Source organism: Diospyros lotus, chromosome 1 (assembly GCF_014633365.1).
Source record: "Diospyros lotus cultivar Yz01 chromosome 1, ASM1463336v1, whole genome shotgun sequence".
NCBI lineage: Eukaryota > Viridiplantae > Streptophyta > Magnoliopsida > Ericales > Ebenaceae > Diospyros > Diospyros lotus.
In genome coordinates, this window is record NC_068338.1 from 10,277,944 (window position 1) to 10,300,941 (window position 22,998).

The 22,998-nt window shown below is 41.5% G+C and overlaps 1 protein-coding gene across 2 annotated transcripts in view; it reads left to right on the forward strand.

Moving 5' to 3' along the window:
• LOC127800262 (glucosidase 2 subunit beta) overlaps window positions 1-22,998 on the forward strand; it is an 80,744-nt gene that overhangs the window by 54,519 nt on the left and 3,227 nt on the right. The window lies entirely within an intron of this gene.

Consider the following 22,998-nt stretch of genomic DNA (forward strand, 5'->3'; position numbering starts at 1 on the left):
TTCTCCCTCTTTTGCTTATTCATCAGTTTTGCATTAAATTGGACATAGACAAGATTGTTCAATCGATGCACTTCCAGTCTATTTCTTTTCTTCGTATGTATCTACATAAATAAAATAAAAGTAATATCAATTTAAATGATAGATAAGTAATTGATATTAAAGAAATATAGTTCATATTTTCGTAGGGATAATGAAATTAAAATATTAAAAATGTTTTAAAATATGCACTAACCCCTTCAAAAGTGCTCCAATTTCTTTCACAATCGGATGAACTAATGGTTAACGAGAGGATCCTTGTTGCCATTCGTTGCAAGTTTGGAGTTTGATTTCCATAAGTCATCCACCATGTAACTACATAAGTTAACAAGTATAAAGTAAATAAATTTATTCCCTAATACACATTAGGAACTAAGAAAATGATTAAAAGAATTTTATACCTGGATTATAATTGTCATCATTTTTTGCATACCCTTGAGCTGTCCACACTTTTCCAAAAGCTCCCTATTTACGAGTATACTTTGGCAACTCAACATTTATGACATGACCTTGTAATTCAAAATGATCATCACTATGATGAAACATCTTCACACAATTAAAAAGCCCATCCATCACTTCATTATCAAGATATATATTCTTATTCTTGAAAAGGTAGTAGGGATTCAAAAGGTAAGCCGTCAAATGCAATTGACTATCTAGCCTATCTTTCACCCTTGTTTCAATAATCTCTATAACAGCCTGATAGTTTTTCTCAAGATTATTTAGGGCCTTCTTAATATCTTCCTTTGCCTGCTTAATCTCTCGATATAAAAAGCCCATAGAAGGCTTTTTATCTACATCAACAATTCGAAGCACCTTCACCAAAGGTGCAAAAACCTTAAGGCATAAAGTTACACCATTCCAGAAAGCAATGCTCATCACAATAGCATATGTTGCTTTCCTTTTAACAGTTTTTGACCATTTACACTCCTCCCATTCAGAGCTGGTAAACATTGTCCTCAATTGGGCCTTTTTCTCCATCCAACTCTGCAAAGTAAGGAAAGAAGAAGCAAATCTAATGACTCCCGGTCTCACTATATCCCTCTTCTTCGTAAATGACCTCATTAAGGACAAGGTCTTATGGTGTGCATAAATGAAGATTGTCAAACTCTTTACCTGATCAATGACTTTCTTATATCTCGGCATTTTTCTAATACTTTCAAGCATCAAATTGATGGTGTGAGTAGCACATGATGCTCAAAAGATATTTGGCCTCTTCAGCTTCAATAATTTTGCCGCTCCCATATTGTTGGCAGCATTGTCAGTTATTACTTGGACGACATTTTGTGGCCCAACTTGCTCAATGCACTTGTCCACATACTCAAATATGAGTTCACTTGTATGTGTTTCGTCTGATGATTCTTTTGAAGAAAGAAAAGCAGTGCCCATGCTAGAATTAACACATAGGTTCATGATGCTCCTTCTTTTTCTGTCTATCCAAGCATCTGTCATAATAGAGCACCTATTTTGTGCCCATTCTTCTTCATGCTTCTTCAATAACTCTTTCATTCTGTCAACCTCTCCTATAATAACGGTTCGCTCAACTGGTATTGACTAGGAGGTTTGAAGATCGACCCAAATTGACCAACTGCCTCAACAAACAATTTGAAACTATCATGACTAATAGCATTGAAAGGTATACCAGCTTCGTACACCCATTTAGCACAATATCCCTATGTCTGTGTTCTCTCTTTAAACAGTGCTTCATTAATATTTTGCTACCTTTGCGTCATTCTCGAACTCAAACAAATTTCAGGACTAATGGAGCTTGCAAACTTATCTATAGGGCCAAGAGTACGAGGCATTTTTTTCCTCCCTAACTCTTCTAATTCATCTTCATCATCCACTCCTTTCCCTTTTTCAGAAATATTAACAGAGGATCTCATCAAGTCTTCTTCCTACTTCTTATTCTTCTTCTTACTCTTTGCCTCGGCAATAGCACTCTTGCATTTAGCTTTATCATCCAGAGAGGATTTTGGACATGCAAAAGCATTTCCAAAAATGTGGCCGATGTGTTCTTTGACTCTGTAAACTTCTCCAGACATAACTTTACCACACAACTTGCGTTTAACTTTATCCATATTCTTCAGATTAATTAACATTCCATACTCCCATCCGACATCATTTGATTTCCTTTTAAGATCTGAGGCGACATCGGACGATGCTTCCATACTCTCAATTCCATCTGACATGACTTTCTTTTTTCTTCTTTTTCTTCCTGAGTAAATTGACATTGAATGATTGAATTAAAATAGACAACTAACTAACAAACAAAGCCAATGAGCTAACAATAGCAACAAGCAGCACCACTGCAAGTCTGCAACAAGCAATAGCAACAAAGGTAGCTTGCTGCATGCTACTTGTTGGCTTTGTTTGTTGCTTGCTTGCAAGTTACAAATATTAAAATTTTTAAAATATTAATAAATATTCAAATAAGTGAATAAGAAATAATCAAATATTAACATAAATAATAAATTAAATAACAAAGAAACAAAAAGAAAAGAGGCACTGCTTACCGGAGGAGGCGGAGGGTGAGTGAGGAAGATGAAACTGCAAGAGCAAACCAGAGTGGAATGAAGGTCAGTGGCGGCGGCGTGCGACGAGAAGGCTAACAAGAATGGAAAGCGGTGACGACGACTTTGCAACTACAAGAGACAGTGGCGGCGTGCAAGCATGAGAGAGGCAACGGCGACTCTGCAATAGACAGTTGGTGGGGGTGTGCGCGAGAGAGAAGGGGTAACGGGTAAGGAGAAACAAAAACCCTAATAAATGTCACGGAAGAGGACCTAGGACGGATACAATTTGTAGCTGCGAATCTTGGTTTATTTTTTGCTTACTTTCGTTATTTCCAATTGTTGTAATTCTGTTAATTTCCTTGTTGTAATTGCATTAGTTATATTAGCTGGAAGATTCCCCACGTGGAGGGAATTAGAATAGGACAAGAAGTGGTTATAACCGCATGGAGGAGGGAATCTGTTGTAGCAGCTCCCCATCGTCGAGTGCTATACATTCCCAGCTGGTTGGAGTAAGAGGTATGAATGAAAATATCAGAATTGTTTCTCCTCTCTCATTCTTAACTCTCTCTCCTATTTCTACATTCTCGTTCTCTCCCTCCCTTGCTCTGTTCCGTTTTGTGTTAGTCGAACCTCACTCCTAATTCAATCCGAGCTAGGAGCAGCAGTCTTCACGGGCGTGCCGTGACAATTTGGTATCAGAGCCACCTTTCCTTGGACAACCGAGAAGGAGGTCGGTAACGGCAAAAGGTACTCGCATGAAGAATCTGAAATCACAACTACAGCAGACTAGCTTGGCCACGACCGACTGTCAAAATCGGATCGACCAGCTGGAGTTAGGAGCTACCCGTAGCCATGAGGCTATCATGGCGTTGGACAGATGAATGGAGAATTCCATGGATGGAATGGAGCGGAGGCTGGAAGGGTCCATCACCCAGGTGCGATATGAATTGAGTGCTCAAATGCAACAATTCATGGTTATGTTCGCCTGCCAGAACCCAGTTAGGCTATCTCCTGATTTTCCACTTTGAGAGCACACAGAACCAATCCTACAGAGGAATGAAACTAACGGGGAACGTGGCACCTCGGAGATTGGAGCGGACCCAAAAGAGGAGCTGGTTGGATTGATGGACAGGGCCCGGGACAGGCCTGTTAATCCTCACACAGGATTTCCGATGCCTCGATGGATATTCCCACCTTCGAGGGAATTAATCCTCGGTGGTGGCTAAGGAAGTGCAAAAGGATGTTTGAGTGGTATGACATCCCTGAGGGGCAGAGAGTACCCCTAGCTACGGCTCATTTCAGTGAAATGGTAGATGCCTGGTATCAAGGAAGCCTTCGGCAGGGTAGGATCTACACTTGGGGGGAAATTCTCGGAGAAGGTATGCGAGAGATTCGGGAAAAGAAGTATGGAGAATGTTGTGGAGGAGTTTAATAAACTGAGGCAAATCGAAAGTGTGGAGAGCTATCAAAAGCGCTTTGAGGAATTGAGATCTTTCATGATCCAACACAATCCTCAGTTCTCGGAAGCTTACTTTGTGTCAATCTATTTAAGTGGCCTTATTGACGAGCTCAGACCAATGGTGAAGGTGTTGAGACCCCGATCAGTCGAGCAAGCCTCCGAAAACGCCAGGCTGCAGGAGATGGTGGTGGAAGCCTTAATGAGAAAGCAGAGACAGCAAACGAGGGGCGTAGTTGGAGTGCCATCTAATGCTGCAGGAAGACACTCCAACCGGGATCAGATGAGAGGAAGTAGTGGGGTGAGAGGGGTGGTAGGCTCCAACCCAACTTCTTTTGGAGAACAACTAAGGGAGTAGAGAAGGTTGGCGGGATTGTGCTTCTGGTGTGGAGATAAATATCATGTGGGCCATCAGTGCAAGAGGCAGATACTTTTGTTGGCAGGTAATGAGGAGTCTGAACAAGCAGTAACGGAGGAAGAAGAGGAGGAGGCCCAAGAAGATAACGGGGAGATATCCATCCATGCCTTGAAGGGGGTACCTAACAGTAAAATAATGAAGGTAGAAGGTCGAGTTGAGAGAAAAGGTCTGATGGTCTTAATTGACAGTGGGAGTACCCACAGTTTTTTAGATGAGGGCACGGCCAATAAGCTGGGGTGTCAGCTCACTGGGACGCCTCCTTTGAGTGTGACTGTGGCCAATGGCCAGCAAGTGATAAGTACATCAGCGTGCAATGGATTTCGCTGGGAGATGTAGGGCGAACCCTTCGAAGCAGACCTCGGATTGTTACAACTGGGGGGATGTGACGTGGTGCTGGGGGTGGATTGGGTGAAGGGAGTATGCCCGATCAGTTTTGACTTCAATCGAATGGAGGTGTCATTTGAAAAGGAGGGAAGGAAAATGATACTGGCAGGAGGCAAGGAAACTGGAGCATGCAAAATGATGATAGGAAGGAGGTTACAGAAGGTGCTCAAGGGAAAATGGAGTCAGCCTGCCAATCTCTTCTCCATCATAGCTTCGGAGGAAGTTCCAGGAGGGCATGGGAAGGCCTACCTAACGATCAGCTCGATTGGGGAGCCCTTTGACCAGGTAAATCACTTAGATTGCATTAATGAATTGTTGGCAGATTATGAGGACCTGTGCAAGGAACCTAATTCCCTACCTCCCGCCAGACCTTATGACCATACCATTCACCTAAAGCCGAATATTGAACCCATTAATGTAAGATCCTATCGGTACCCAGCTCTCCAAAAGACTGAAATAGAGAAAATGGTTCGGGAAATGCTTCAACAGTCCCTTATCAGGCCCAACCAAAGCTCCTTTGCTTCACCCGTCTTATTAGTCAAAAAGAAAGATGGGTCATGGTGATTTTGTGTGGACTATCGCCAACTTAATGTCATAACCATTAAAGATAAGTTTCCTATACCCTTGGTGGAAGACCTCTTAGATGAACTTCACCACACCAAAATCTTTTTAAAGCTTGATTTGCGTTCGAGGTATCACCAAATTAGGATGAAACCGAACGATGTACATAAGACAACCTTTAGGACCCATCACGGACACTTTGAGTTCTTGGTAATGCCATTTGGGCTTACCAACGCCCCAGCCACCTTTCAGTCCCTAATGAACCGGATATTTGAACCTTATCTTTGGAAATTTATTCTTGTGTTCTTTGACGACATATTAGTTTACAGTCATTCCCTTAGCCAGCACCTAATTCACTTCAAAATTACCTTGGAAATCCTCAAGTCTAACCAGCTTGTCATTAAAAAATCTAAGTGTGCATTTGGTCAAGGGCAAGTAGAGTACTTAGGGCACATTATATCCGGGGGGGGGGGGTTAGTACAGATCCAAAGAAGGTGGAGGCAATGGTGTCCTGGCCGAGGCCTCAGTTCATGAGAGCTTTGAGGGGATTCCTCGGCCTAACTGGGTATTACCGGCAGTTTGTTAAAAATTATGGGATTATTAGCAAACCACTAACCGAACTGCTTAAAAAGGGAAATTTCAGCTGGGGGGTAGAGGCGGAGAGGGCTTTTGAGGAGCTTAAGAAAGCCATGAGTAGAGTGCAGGTGTTGGGGTTACCTGATTTTAGCAAGTCCTTTGTCTTGGAGACTGACGCGTGTGGAACGGGTGTGGGGGCAGTCCTAGTGCAAGAAGGGAGGCCCTTGGCGTTCTTGAGCCAAGATTTGGGTCCGCAACATGTGGGGCTGAGTATATATGAGAAAGAGTTCATTGCGGTGCTAATGGTTGTGGACAAGTGGAGGCACTACTTGGAAGCCGGGAGGTTCACGATTAAAACGGATCATGAGAGTTTGAAGTTTTTACTACAACAAAAACTACAAACACAGTTGCAAAGGAAGGGCATGGCCAAGTTGATGGGATTGGACTACTTGATACAATATCGGAAAGGGAAAGAAAATGTGGTTGCTGATGCATTATCAAGGCGTCATGGGGAGGGGAGTATGGCAGCTATAACTACTGTGGTCCCAGAATGGTGTCAACAGGTGATCGAGAGCTACGAAGGGGATACGGCAGTGAAGGAGTTGCTGGAAAAGATGGCCATAGAATCAGAGGGAGTTGAGGGATATATGCTGGTGGATGGAATGTTAAGGCATAAGGGCAGGATTGTCATTGGAAACAAAGAAGATCTCAAGAAGAAAATCCTACAATCATTACATGAATCTCCTTTGGGAGGGCACTCGGGCATCCAAAATACTTACCTCTGGGTGAAACAACTCTTCCATTGGCTCGGGCTGAGAGCTGAGGTAAGGAGGTTTGTGTTGGGTTGTGACATTTGTAGGAGGTGTAAGGCTGAGAATGTGGCCTATCCGAGGCTGTTACAGCCACTGCCAGTGCCCGAGCAAGCTTGGTCTAGCATTTCCATGGATTTCGTTGAAGGCCTGCCCAGGTTTAAAGGGAAAGATAGTATCATGGTGGTGGTTTATCGATTCACAAAATTTGCTCATTTTATAGGGTTGGCCCACCCGTACACAGCCCAAGAAGTAGCCAGAATTTTCATGGATCAGGTGGCAGCCTTGCATGGGGTTCCTACTACTATTATCTCCGATCGAGACAAGGTTTTTACAAGCGCCCTATGGAAAGAACTTATGAAGGCATTGGGTGTTAAGCTAAACATGTGTTCAGCCTATCATCCTCAGATGGATGGCAACACTGAACGGGTCAACCAAGGTTTAGAGAATTATTTGAGGTGCATCTGCATTTTGCAACCCAAGAGTTGGCACATGTGGCTGTCTTTAGCCCAATGGTGGTACAATTCCAGCCAACACTCGTCCCTAAAGGTGTCTCCCTTCGAGGCTCTCTTCGGTTATAAGCCCCCCTTACTACCGACTTTAGGAGAACATTCCACCGCGGCCTCAATGGAAGAGTATTTGTAGGAGAGAAGGGAGGTATTGCGGCAGCTCAAACAAGAACTAGCTGCGGCTCAGAACAGAATGAAGCAAGTTGCAGATAAGAAGAGAAGTGATATGGAATTTGAGGTCGGGGAAAAAGTCTACTCGAGGTTAAGGAAGCACCACTTAAAAGCTATCACTAAAAGGCGGGTCTCAAAGCTTACCCCTAGATATTTTGGGCCTTTTCCCATATTGGAAAGGATAGGAAAGGTGGCCTATCGACTGCAACTTCCAGAGGGAACTCGAATCCACCCAGTTTTCCATGTCTCCTTGTTAAAGGCAGCAGTCAGGACTGAGCAAGTGAATCCCGTGATGCCCGCTCTCTCTGAGGAAGAGGATAGCCTGGAAGAACCGGAAGCTATTTTAGACAGGCGAGTAATTCACAATCAAGGGGTTTCGCTCATTCAAGTATTGGTGAAATGGCAGGGGGGTGCAGCAAGAAGCAAGACTTGGGAATACCTGCCTAGCTTGCTCACACGATTTCCCAGAACTGCCAATCTCCTCAACATTTCTTGAGGACAAGAAAGTCCTAAGGAGGAGGGAATTGTCACAGAAGAGGACCCAGGACGGATACAATTTGTAGCTGCGAATCTTGGTTTATTTTTTGCTTACTTTCGTTATTTCAAATTGCTGTAATTCTGTTAATTTCCTTGCTGTAATTGCCTTAGTTATATTAGCTGGAAGATTCCTCACGTGGAGGGAATTAGAATAGGACAAGAAGCGGTTATAACCGTATGGAGGAAGGAATCTGCTGTAGCAGCTCCCCACCGTCGAGTGCTATATATTCCCAGCTGGTTGGAGTAAGAGGTATGAATGAAAATATTAGAATTGTTTCTCCTCTCTCATTCTTAACTCTCTCTCCCATTTCTACATTCTCGTTCTCTCCCTCCCTTGCTCTATTCCGTTTTGTGTTAGTTGAACCCCCCTCCTAATTCAATCCGAGCTAGGAGCAGTGGTCTTCACGGGTGTTCCGTGAAATTGGATGAAGAGCAACGGTTACTCGCGGCAAGTTCTTGGGGACAAGAACTCTCTTAAGGAGGGGGGAATTGTCATGACCCTATGAGAAATAAAAGGGTATTATTGTAATAAGATAGAATAGTTTGGTAGGGATATTTTAGCAAGTGGTTAGAAACACATGAGAGCATGTGCTAGGCTGTTAGAAGGCAAATATGCCTATAAAAGATTGCTATAATGGTTTGTTTTGTTATCTAAGAAATTAATGAATTGAATCTGTTTTTCTCCTCTTTCAAATTCTCTCCCCTTTCTTGATTTTCATCTCCCTCTTTTCTGTTCTTCCAATCCCCCTAACACTTCTTCTAATCTCTCCCTCATTCTTCCAATTTCCTCCTTAATTTCCTTTTATTCTTGGCTTTAGCTGAATCGGATTCTTCTGATTCCCAAACTGATCCTAGGTTAAGCTCTAGGATCATGACAAATTGGTATCAGAGCATGTTCCTCGGCTGTGATTCCAATCTATTCTAGATGAAATTGAGACAAATATAGTGATATAGGCGAACTATCAAAGAGCTTCAACAGAATCGATCAGCCAACAATTTCGATTCGATTCCTAAGGAACAAGGACAAATCATCACCAAGCGAGGCGTCCCTCGGAACTGATTGAGGCTACTTTGGAGGACAGTTCGCGGAGCCGGTCGAGTTACAGGAAGCGATTGGGTGATTGGTGTCGCGGCTAAGACTCCAGTAATCTTGATCGGAATCAAAGACAAGCAAGCCAGGAGGATTTGTGATTAGAGCGAACGACTGGTACGGGAGATCCGCTGAAGATGGCAACGCGAACTGAGGAGCCTTCGTGATTGGTGTCGGAGTCCGTCGAAGGTGATCTAGCAACAAATTCGGAATGGGCGAGGCAAGATGTTGACGAACGACAGCGAATTTTAATAAGTCTTGCTCGGAATTGGCGTGCGAAGGAGAGGCTGACGGTGATACCGAGTTGAATTTGAAGTCCAAATCAGAGTAGCGCAGCAGGTATGGGATTTGAAACGGAGCGACAATGAGGATGGAACAACAGGGTGATTTGCTGCTGTTTTCCGAGTTGCTGTAGTCGATCTAGAAGGCGAGACGAGTGAATCTCGGAGGCCAAATTAGGTTGTCGAAGGCGAGGTATAGAATCGCTGTCAGAGGCGTTGTGGCAATTTCAGCAGGACAGATCGATTGGGTCGGAAATCAGATAGCGATTGTGATCTCGCGATAGGTCACAGTGGACCATCAAATTCCGACTATTTTCGAACAAGACGAGCCAAGCGATCTCAGCAGCAAGCTCTTGTACAAATTTTGAAGGCGAAGGTGGTCTGGTGATTCTGATTGCGATTCCGACAATTTCGTAATGGTCAGGCTCGGATTTTGGAGGTGCAATGGAGCGGCTGGAATTAGACGAGAAGTAGAGGTATGTTACTGCTTGTAAATCACTTCACGATCAATGTTTCAGTGGTAAATTGTGGGTGATTAGGCAGCGATTTCGGTGGGTAGCGAGTTCATTTTGGAGGGTGTGCATGCAAATCAGTTACACGATCAATCTAGGTTGTGGCGAGTGGACTGGTAGTTAATTCGTCTGATTTTGGAACCAAAACTGAACACATAATAGGTTGAGAGCAGAGGATTTTATTGGGTGCATCACAATCGCTCAAAGAAGGCACTGTAGGACGAGAAATTGGAAGGCAATTGAGGCTGGGTCGACTGCGAAAATAGGCAATTGAGGCTGGAACGTTTCTGGCAGAATTAATCTCTAGCGGTGGCTTACGGTGGTGATCCAGTGGCAGGAACGATAAAGTTCAGAAGGCAAAGAGGCATATGCAATTGAGAATGAAGCAGAAATACGATTCCAATTCGATTTTTAGGCTGCTGAAATTAATTTCAGCAAAGGGATTTGGGTGTTGATAAACGATTTCTCAGCTTTGATTTGAAGGGCTAGAGTTGGATTATCGTAGCTGAACAATAAATTGTTGTATCAGCGATGGAAATTGTTAAAGGGAAACAAAAACCCTAATAAATTTATACTAAATCGATTCACGTGGCCCAGGCGATTCACACTGCCCAGGCAGCCGATTAGGCCCTAATTGGCTAGGCAGTTCACGCGGCTAGGCGTCTGCCTTGGCCGCCTAGGTGCTGCCCGGTATTGATTAGCCGGGCCGGCGCCCAAGGGGGACGATTTTGCCACAGTTGCAGCAGCCAGTGTCCGCCTAGTGCCTCAACTCTGCCTAGGCAGCTGCCTAGGCCGCGTTTTAGTTCACTGTCTATACTCGATCAACCCTGTTATGGTCTCCTGAGGATCGCCTACTCTCAGCTTCCAAAGTTACTAGAATTCTGTCTGAACTCGCCTCATGTCCAGCAACCTAGATTCGTTGGATGGTTGATCACTTCACAATAGTTACCTAAGAGAATCGATCACCTCACAGTAGTCGCCCGAGTTAAATGGCCAAGAATTCCTCCTACTTCGTCTTCGCAATTCAACCCTAGGGGTGTTTGGCCTACTTCGTCTTCATTTCTGAGCCTACATCAACTCTGACGCTTCTTGATAATGGCCTAGATGTTGTGTCATGGCCTAGATCAGAAGTTAGTGGTCTTGATTTTGTTTCAATCACAATCGAGTCTAGATCTGCGTCCGACAGCTCCTTCCTCACCCGACCTCAATTTCGTAATCAAGGACTGTCACTCTAGATCACAATTGGGATTCTCCTTCAAGATTCTGACCTATTGCTACTGAATCCAATTGTTGATCACCCATAGTCCAATAGCAATCATGATAAATCTGATCGCTCGGAATTGCTTCACCCCAACGTCGCAACTGCCGTCGACATGCCCAGAATTGCCTCGCTCTGCTTTGCAACTTTGAAACTAGCTTCTAATAATTGTTGGCTTATTACAATTCTGAAAATCACTAGTCTATAATCAGCTTCTAGAAATTGGCAAGCGAAGAGCTTTTGAGAACCAATGGCTTTGCTTCGCTCCTCTGCTTCTGAGATCAACTCTGATCCTAGGTCTTGTGGGTTATGGGCCCACCATGCTTCCACTTCGGCAACCTACTGATTGAATTTGCCTAGAAACATCAATCACCAATGATCAATGATCATCGTAGTTCCACCTCTGAGTTTGCCTTCAAAATTCAAGCCGAGAACTACGTTGCTTCGCTTCGTCTTTACAGTCGGTTTTTTATGTCTTCAAAATCTGATCGACGTAACTGCTCCAAATCACTTGCTTTGCCACCGAGACCAATTGTCAAGTCCCGATTCTTCTTTGATTGGCTCTGTTGCAGTTAACAGATGTCGCCGAACTCTGCTTTGTTGTAACAACGATGGAAATTGTTGGAGAATTTGAGTATTCAACTAGCTAATGAATAAAGATGAAGATAAGCGGTGCTTAAATCTTGAGAAGATAAGGAAGAAAAGGTTTCCAAAATTTAGGAAAAATAAGGAAGAAGAGCTTAATGTTCACCAGTTCCACTCCTAATAGGTATTGGGGAGAAGTTGTTCTAACGGCCTCTTACTTGATAAATCGGTTGCCTTCCAAAGTCCTCAACTATCAGATTCCCTTGCCCAATCTCATTACCATTTTCCCTCATGTCTGAATCCTAAGCTCTCTCTCCCCTAGAGGTTTTGGCTGCATTGCATATATTCATCAAACCAGTCCTAACCGACACAAACTTGAACCAAAAGCCCTCAAGTGCATCTTTATTGGCTATTCCCCTACCCAAAAATGATATAAATGTTATTGTTCTCTATCACAAAAGGTTTTTGTTTCTTGTGATGTAACATTTGTTGAAGATGAATTCTATTATCCAAGTACCTCTTTACAAAGGGAAGAAAGCCACTGGGATCCCACAGTATCAATACCTATTTCTCTTCCTATTGTCTCATCCCCTTCAAATACTGATTTGATCCAAACAGCTGCAGCTGATCATTCCCAACCAACAACCTTTGAATCAACTAACATTGACTCCACTACCTTTTCGAACCCTTTACCAGTACACCAACCCATCCAACCAGCTGAGCCAGTGATGACTAGTCCTGGAGGAGGATTATATTCAGAAAAACCCACAAAGGTTTACTCGAGGAGACCCAAATGTCCTGCTTCTCAACTCAACCAATTGTTAGAACCAGAGAATGGTCCAACAAGTGAGGAACACATTGAAGCCAACAATGATCTGGACATTCCTATTGCTATTCAAAAAGGGGTAAGTTCTTGTGTTAAGTATCCCATCTCTAATTACTTAACATATTGTAGATTGTCTTCACAATTCAAGGCCTTTACCATAACAGTTGATGGAGTGGCTGCCCCTAAAAATATTTAGGAGGCTTTGAATGATCTTAAGTGGAAGGAAGCTATTATGGAAGAAATGAAAGCTCTTATTGGCAACCATACATGGGATATTGTAGAACCTCCGAAGGACAAGAAAATTCTAGGCTGCAAATGGATTTTTATTGTCAAATACAAGTCAGATGGGAGAATAGATAGGTAAAAAGCAAGATTGGTGGCCCAAGAATATTCTCAAACCTATGGGATAGACTATGAGGAGTCTTTTGGCTCCTGTCGCAAAATTGAATTCCATAAGGTGTTGCTGTCTCTTGTTGTGAATTTGGATTGGGAATTATTTCAGTTTGATATCAAAAACGCCTTTCTAAATGGGGAATTGGAAGAAGAAGTGTATATGAAGATTTCACCCGGATTTGATAAAGGAGAAAGAGTTGTCAAGGTATGCCAACTGTATCTATCTCTTTATGGGTTAAAACAATCTCCAAGAGTATGGATTAAGAAATTCAACTTTACACTTGTAAAGTTTGGGTACAAAGAAGGTGTAGTTGACCATACACTGTTTACTAAGCATGCAACTAATGGCAAGAGATCTCTTCTGATTGTATATGTAAATGATATAATTATCACCAGTGATGATATTCAGGAAATTGCAGCACTAAAATGGAGATTAAAAGATGAATTTGAGGTTAAAGACTTTGGGACCATGAAGTACTTTCTGGGAATGGAAGTTGCTAGGAGCAAACAAGGTATTCTAATTTCTAAAAGAAAATACTCTTGATCTTCTAAAAGATATAGGAATGCTGGGTTGTAAGCCAATGTATACATTCTAGAGAGGAACTGGAAATACCAGATAGTGATCCTCCTATTGATAAGGGAGGTATCAAAGGTTAGTTGGGAAGTTGATTTATCTTTTTTGCACTCACCCAAATATTGCCTATGCTGTGAGTATCGTGAGCCAATTCATGCACTCACCTACTCAACAACATTTAGGTGCAGTCTATCACATTTTGAGATACCTAAAGGGAACACCAGAGAAAGGATTATTATTCCAAAAGAGTGATGCTAGAGGGGCTGAAGGACTTGCTAATGCTGATTGGGCAAGGATCTGTGATGGATAATCGATCAACATCAGGTTTTTGTACCAAACTATGGGGGAACCTAGTCACTTGGAGTAGTAAGAAACAATCAGCTGTGGTATGAAGTAGTGCAGAAGCAGAATTTAGGGCAATTGCTCAATGCATTTGTGAGTTAATTTTTTTAGCTAGGCTGATGGAAGACCTATAAATGCCTTTGACCTTACCAACAAAGCTTTATAATGATATTAAGTCAGCTATAAGCATTGTTAATAATCTCATACAGCATGATAGGATGAAACATGTCAAGACTGATAGAAGTTTTATGCAAAGGGAAATTAAAGGAGGAGGAATAAAACTAACCTATCTTCCTACAGGTAGTCAAGAGGCAGATGTGTTTATAAAGGTCATGTCAAGACTAGGTTTGAATCACTCATTAGCAAATTGGGACTGAGAGACATCCATTCACCAGCTTGAGGGGGAGGGGTGTTGGAGAATCCGAGTATTCAGTTAGCTAATGATAGACACGGTGATAGATATGGTTCTGTTTGAATAAAGATGAAGATAAGCAGTGCTAAAATCTTGAGAAGATAAGGAAGAAGAGGTTCCAAAAATTTAGGAAAAATAATAGGAGACATGTTATCTTAGTTTTTAAAGTTTGTACCATATCCTATCTATCTTTGTAAACCTATTCAAATTTGGATTATATCCCCTGCAGATTAGAATCTACAATGTAGCATCATACTTGTATAAATACAGGTTCTACAATCAATGTAAACTATGAGTTTGATTGTTTCTCTAAACTCAGTTCATACCTAAGGTTTTATACTTAGGATTATCCTATTTTGTTTAGAAATTAACAGTTGAAAAATCAACCAACTCAATTACAACTTCCTGAGAATGATCGAATTTACAATCGAGGAACAATTGGCTCTGATACCAATTGTCACATTCCTAGGGTTACCTAGGATTGAGACTGGAATTAGGGGTAAATTAGAACGAGAGAATTGAAAGGAGGGAGAAAATGAGGGAGAAATAAGAGAGAATCGCGAGAGGGATAGAGAGAATTAGAAGGAAAGAATTTCAATCTCATTTCACATAACATCCCATCCTCTTACAAGTATCCCCTTTATAGGCATAGCTGGTTGCTAACTGAATTCATAACAGCACCCATGTGCTCCTAATAGATTACAAAATATCTCTTAACAAACTATTGTAACCCTATTACAATATTACCCCTCTATTGCTCCTAGGATCATGACATCGTCATCCTACCCACACCAAACTTGAGCCTAAAGCCTTCAAATGTATGTTTGTTTGCTATTCACCTACCCAACTAGGATTCAAGTGTTATTGTCCTTTCTCTTGGAAATTCCTTATTTCATGTGATGTCTCATTCCTTTTAACATCAACCTTTCTATTCCAATATTTCTTTTCCAGGGGAGACATCTAGTGAAGAGAAGAATTGGAATTCCGCTATCTCTCTTCCCATATCACTTCCTACTTCTTATGTAACACCCCCTCTCCTAGAACTGCTTGAGAAGAGGTGCTACGGAAAATAAAATAAAACTAACTGATAAACTGAAATCTGATACCATAATGAATATCTCAATCAATTGAAATAAAACTCCGAGTCAACAAAACTAAAAATCATAGACTCCGTCTAAGGGAAAATCCCTCGACTGAAAAATAAACTAATACTACATTGACAATCACTATAAAACTAACAACTCCCAGACATCTTTTGTCTTGAACGGCTTCACGTACACACTATTGGACACTGCTACTAGGCCCCACATCTGGTACTCCCTCATTAGGACCTAGAATGGTAAGAGTACAAGATGAGCTACAAAGCTCAGCAAGGAATAAGTTAGAAAGAATAACTGAAGCTGAATCGAAGAATATCGATACTGATAAAATACTTACTGAACTTGTACTGAGAGATATAATAATCACTGGATGACATTTACAAGATGTAATGCACATAAACTGTAAACTAAATGCAAGTATGCAACTTTGGCACGTAGGCTCACATAACTGTAATATATACTGGACTGATCTGAATCCTGCAAACATAAAAGCTGTAAGCACATACTGTGGGCATGCCCCTAGCTCCCTGGTCGACATCAGGCGAGCAACACACAAATTGAAACTGAAACTGAAATTGGTGGGATCCTCGTGGACTAGCCGCCTGGCACGCATAATGTAATGCTCACATACATGCTAGCACACGATATGTAGTGCTCCATAGAAAGTCATGCTCAATGCTTATACCAAGATATATGTACATAATCTCACAAAATAATGCTGATCATGTCAAAATAAATGCTAAACATGTAATTTGATATAATATATTGGAATATAAAGATTTACTCGTATTTTCCCTTGAATTGCAATATTTTTTGACATTTATTTAATTATTTAATGATTTATTTATTGCAACATGAAGACTTCCCAGGAGGGTCACCCATCATAGAATTACCCCCACCCGAGCACGCTTAACTTTGGGGTTTTTAAAGATATTGGAACCAATATGACAAAAGATGGAATTTCGGTGCGAGTGTTATACACCCTAGGCCCATTGGGATATGAATTTCACACATTCAGATACAAGACACATGAGTTTGAATTGAATTGTGAGAGACATCCGGATGAGTAAGGTCTCATCTGGATACAAGACACATGAGCTTTGGATAAGTTGTGAGAGACATTCAGGATGAGCAAAGTCTCATCCGGATACGAGACACAAACATATTTGGACACATCCGGATACAACACAAGGTATCTGGATATCACTCTCAAAAAGCCTTAGACTCATCCGGATACGACACAAAGCATCCGGATACTAGTCACAATCACCGCTGGACACATCTGGATATGAAAACGAAGCATCCGGATATCACTGGACCATCCGAATATAAACAAGAGCTATCCGGATGTCACTCACATAAAACTTTTTGACCCATCCGGATAGCCTCTAACCTATCCGGATGCTACTCACATGCTCTAAAAAATCTATCCGGATATAAGGGAACCTATTTGGATGTCTGCAACTTTTAAACTCAAAGACGAACGCTCACAAAGACTCTGTTCTTGACTCAAACTTAAATAAACTACACCATTCCGAAAGGAAACTTGGGAAATCGAATCCCAATTTATTTGAACAAACTTACGAATGATTCGACAATAATATTGATAAGAATCGCTGGACGAAATCATGCATGATCTGATATACATACTCACTGCTCGTGCATATATATATATACACTGACTGTAACATAAATCTGAAACTTAATTAAAGAGTTGCTGAAACTGATGATCGAATGCTAAATATGATCCTATAAGAAAGGTTTATAGGGAGAAGAACTTGCCATGATATTGATCGAATTGACGCTTTCAACGAATATCTCCTTATGCCAAGACACTGTTGCAACCTCTTCTTTCTTTTGTTCTTCACACGACGTGAAGAAAAGGCTAATGTGGCTATACATATATACATATGCCTATAGGAAGCCCTAATGCCCTCTCCTTCTCCTACTATATCTAGGAGACTTTAATCTCAATCCTCTCACAGATGGAATCATCAATATCTTAATAATAATAACTCTATTTAATAATTAAATCTTAATAACAAATCCTTAAATGACCCTCAAGTCCTTGCATTTAATTTCCACACTAAATGGATAAATAGAATTAAATGCTCTTTAAATGCTATTATCTCATTTAAAAATCTAAATAGTCACATTAAATAGTTAATTGGCTAAAATCCTTCAAACAAAAAAAATAATTAAGAAATTCAATAATTTCTAAATAAAATCTAAACCCTCTAATGATTCGTTACATCTTATCTCGTTGGCAAGTTGAGCCCGAAACTGAAACAACCACCATCCCTACCCAAACCCCTGTGACCAATTAAGGGGGATAACAGGTTCTTGGAAAACCAATCTTGTGTTACTCTAGAAGGCCTAGTGATTCTCATCAAGGTCAATTATCGGATTTGAAACCAATTCTATTGAATGACATTGTGGAAGAGGTACCCATGGAGATTGATGATTTGGACATACCAATAGCTGTTTGAAAAGGGGTGAGATTATGTGCTTAGTATCCTATTTCTAATCACTTGATATATTCGAAATTGTCTTCACAATTTAGGGTATTCACTTGCTAGCATTGATGAGATCAAGGTTCCCAGGGTGTTGTTGCCAAAATACAACAATTGAGATTTCGTAACGTGGGAACGGTTGCTGGATGCTTGTGGTCAGCTTCGGATAATGACGCTTGTCAGGAGGGTAGGATAATCGGCTCCAGGAGGAAAACTGGCTTGGGGAAGAGGGCTTCCGGTGGGAGGACGTGTCTCCAAAGAGAAAAAAGATTGCCCGGGAATGAGAAGAGCCCGGGGAGAAAGGCTTTCTCGAGAAGAGGACGACCCCGGGAACGATGAAGGCCCGAGAAGAAGACTTGCTTGGGAAGGACTTGACTTCAGGAAGGATGTCTCTCCAAGTATGATTTGCACTAGATGCTTGGCTTCTGGGAAGGATGATTCTTTGTGTTCCGGGGAAGAGAGCTGGTTCTCTCCTAATAATTGTGATCACAACCAATAGTTAGAAGGTTCGGGAGGATTCCTCACCTGGGACCCTCCAATGCTTAAGTTAGTGCCGAACATAGACAATTACAAATGAAATGCAGTAAAGATGTAGTTAGTGTGTATGGATGTTAGCAAATGTAGAAGTTCCTTTCTGTGTCCTGTAGGTGGATATTTATAGGGCGTGATTCTTGAGGATCTCAGAGGGACACATGTGTCGCATCCCCTAGACTTCGGAGGGCCACGTGTCTTGTATATGCTGTAACTTGGAGGGCCAAATGTCGATCCTCCCGAGAAGAAGGGTCTCTCCCGGGAAGGAGCCCTTGCCCAGAAAGAATGAACATGCTCAGGGAGGTGCCCTCGCCTAGGAAGAATAGCCTTGCTCAGGAAGGTGCCCTCTCCAAGTAGAAACCGCTTGCTTGGGATGGAGCTTTCTATAGGAAGAATTAGCTTGCTTGGGAAGGAGACTTTGCTTTGGGAAGAACATCTCATCGGGAAGAGTGAACCTTGCCTAGGAAGAACATCTCACCGGGAAGAGTTAACCTTGCTTGGGAAGAACGTCCCATTAGGAAGAATTAACTTTGCCCAAGAAGAACGTCTCACCGGGAAGAATTAACCTTGCACGGGAAGAAAATTTTCTATTCCCCTTTCTATTCTGAGTGGTACAACAATTGCCCCCCCCCCCCCCCCCCTCTGTTTTACCCTTTAGGTGAAATAGAAGAGTAATTTCCTTCTTCTTATTTTGTCGTACACCTGGGAAGAAACCATTGTCTCGCCCTTTTCTCAAGAAAAAATATTTTTGGAAAGACGGGCCCACGCCCAGAAAGAACATCTCTTCAGGAAGGATTGTCTTTGCCTAGGAAGAGCATCTCACCGGGAAGAATTGATCTTGCCTAGGAAGGATGTCTCATCAAGAAGGGCTTCTTCACGATTGTCTGCCTTCTGGAAAGAACCCGTCTATAAATACCAGGTTTTACGGTGGTCATTTTCACGCTTTCACTTTGAGTTACTATGCTTTGTTCCTGGAATTCTTGTGCTCATTCTCCCTTGTTCTTGGAAGTAGATACTTTCGTACCCGAATGCCAGGTTTTTGCATTCTGATCCAATTTATTTGTTCTTTCCATTGCATTTATCTTCCAAGAAGAAATTATTTCTTCTTGGAAGAACATTTGTCTTTCTGGGAGACAACCCTTTGTTTCGGGGAGAAACAACCTTCTTCCCGGAAGGATTTTCTCACCTTCCCGGAAGAGCCTTTGTCTTCCCAGGTGAGCCTTTTTGCCTCTCTGGAATAATTTTTGTCTTCTCGGGTAGGCCTCTTGCCTCCCCGAAAGAACTTCTGTCTTCTCGGGTAAGCCCTCTCGCCTCCCTAGAAGAACTCCCAGTTTCTTCTTTGATAAATTATCTAGTCTCTTCCCCTCTTTTTTTTTTTTTTTTTCTTTTTCTTCTCGTTCAGCCTTTACCATTTTAGCCATGGCAAGTGGTAAAGTCTACTTCCACGCATATGCTCCTGATGGTAGCTCCTGCCGATTTTTGATGGGTAAACGCTTAAACTTATCTGAGGATGATGTTACCCAGTTATCTCGAAACTATGGCATCATAAGCACGAAGGTCCCCAGACAGGATGAGAAGTGTGTTATGTCTGAGCGAGAGGGGGAATTCGTGGTACATGAAGCTAGCCTTCGCCTAGGGTTTAATTTCCCGCTTCATTCATTCAGCTTAGGATTCCTTTGTAGAAGTGGGATGGCCTTAACCCAGCTACATCCTAATGGTTGGGGCCTAGCTAGCGAGCTTCTTCGTAGAGAGAGACGTAACCCTTTCAGTTGATTTCTTTTTCTTTTTTTTTCACTTCCGACTGGGAAGGGATCGGCACCATTTGTACACCTTCCATTAGACTCATATGGAGGACCACCTTTTTGTAGGCTCTCCACCTAAGGTGGATTACTTCGACTCTAGATGCTTTGGGGTGAATCCTCCGCCTGAAGCGTGGTTTGCGCCTCGGAACTGTTGCATAGAAATTTGTAGGGTGGCAAAGCCAGAGATCAGCAAGCTAGTCCAAGAGCTTTGGGAGCAGTTCAAAGATGAATGGGCCAAACTCTTGCATGGAGGTCCAGTGAACCTCTTGGACCTTCTATCCGAGGACAGGTTAAGGAGGGCTGGCTGGGCACTCCACGCAGGAGAACCATTGTGGTGCGAGGGGCCGTCTACGTCACCTCAGCAGCCCCCAGCCCCTCCTGTAGCCCGTGTTCCTGTAGAGGGAGGGGCCATCCCCTCACAAGAGCAGTCTTCTCCTAAGGGTTTGGATCTCCCTAGTAGTAGTCCAAGGCTTCACACAGACTTATGTGGTCTATGAGGAGACTTTTACTCCAGTTGCCAAGTTAAATTCTATACGAGTCTTGCTATCACTCGCTCTACTAATTTGGACTAGGAACTCTACCAACTAGATGTTAAGGATGCGTTTCCAAACGATGAACTAGAATAGGAAATCTACATGAGAATATCTCTTGGGTTTGAGACAAAGGACAAGAAGGGAAAGGTGTTTAAGTTGAAGAAATCCCTATATGGCATTAAACAGTCCCCCCGAGGGCATGGTTCAAGAGATTTAGCACCACTTTGAATTGGCTTGGCTACAAACAAAGACAAGGTGATCACACATTATTTACAAAGCATGTAGTAGATGGGAAGAAGACAATCTTGATTGTGCATGTAGATGACGTTATCATCACAAGAGATGATATTCAAGAAATAGAGAATCTCAAGAGGCAGTTTAGGGTTGACTTTGAGGTTAAAGATCTAGGGAAACTAAGATATTTCCTAGGGATGAAGGTGGCTAAAAGTAAAGAGGGTATCTTTATTTCTCAAAGAATCACACACTAGATATTCTGAAGGAGATAGACAAACTTGGGAGTAGACCGACCAACACTCCATTAGAAAAAAAAATTGGAAGTGGAAAGAAAAGGCAGGAGTGAACCCCTAGTGGACAAAGGGAGATAATCAATGTTTAATTAGGAAACTAATCTATCTACCCCTCACTTGTCCTGATATTGCATATGTTGTGAGTGTGGTAAGTCAGTTTATACATTCTCCTACTCAAAGACATCTTAGTGCTGCATATCATATTCTTAGGTATTTTAAGAGGACATCAAGCAAGGTCTATTATTAAAAAAAAGTGAAGCCAGAGGAATTGTGGGATTTGCAGATGCAGATTGCACTGGTTCCATTGAAGATAGCAGGTTTACCTCCAGTTATTGCACAAAGTTATGAGGTAATCTAGTTACATGGAGAAGCAAGAAACAATCTGTGATAGCTTGTAGTGGTGCAGAAGTAGAATATTGAGCTATTGCTCAAGGAATATGTGGGGTAATTTGGCTTCAGAGATTAATGAAGGACCTCGAAATATCTGTATCTGCTCCAATGAAGCTATATAGTGATAATAAGTCAGCCATTAGTATTGTAAATAATCCATTTCAATATGACCAAATGAAACATGTAAGGATCGACCAAAATTTCATCAAGCAAGAGATCAAAAATGGAGGTATCAGTCTCTCCTATGTTCCTACAAAGTCTCAAGAAGCAGATGTTCTTACGAAAGCTATGTCAAGACCAAGATTCGAATCAATTATAAGCAAGTCGGGAATAATAGATATCTATTCACCAACTTGAGAAGGAGCGTTGGATTTCAGCAAAAAATCCAGCTGATTTCATAGAAATCCTAATAGGATAGTCCTATTTTGGAAAGTTGCCTTGTTTATGATTGTTAACTGTTCTTTTATGATTTTCCAAATCGGTCCTATAATTAAGTAGTCTAACTACAGATAGTACAACTGTATATATCAATTATATCAATTAGTCCTATGATTTAGTAGACTAAATATAGGAAGTTCTGCTGTATATATTTGACTGATATTGCTGAATAATATTATCAGAGAATTTCTCTTCCAATAATTCTCTGTTCAGGTGGATGTATTGGAACAAATCTTCAGCAAAAATAGGCAGAGGATGTTCAAGAAAAACTTGGTGGAAGACTCTTTTGTATGATGAGTTATAACGGCTTTATAGAAGTATGACCATAGATACAAATGATCAACGAGCTAGAATTCATGTAAACAACCATGCCTAGTGGGATTAAGGCTTGAAATGTTGGTATTTTCCTGTGATTGATTTAATTATAAGCCAAACTGCACAAATGAAATTAAGAGGGATTTGATGGAAGCTAGGGCAAGAACTAAGGGGCTGTTAGTTATAGAAAATGATCTCAAGTTTTTTATAAAATTTCTAGTTTTTATTTTTATGGAAAATTTTAAAAAATGCATTCAAATTTTAGAAATATAGAAAACTAATTTTCAATCTAGAAATTTTGGAACATATGCTCCAAAAAGAGAGAGATGCTTTAATTTCCTTTGTGTAACCTGTTTTAAAGGAGATGGAGATGATTTAGAAAGCCGCGTTTCCCAAATCTCCAAATTAATAAGGAAAACCTAGAAAACTCATTTTAGGTGTTTTCAAAATTTAGTTCAATTTTGAAAAATTGTCTTTCAAATCTCCTTTTCTATTTGGAAAATTTTTGTATTTGAACAAGGTTTCTGATTTTCTGCTTTCCATGGAGTAATTTTTCCAGAAAACTTGGGTTGTTTTCCACAACTAAACAGCCCTAACTGTTTC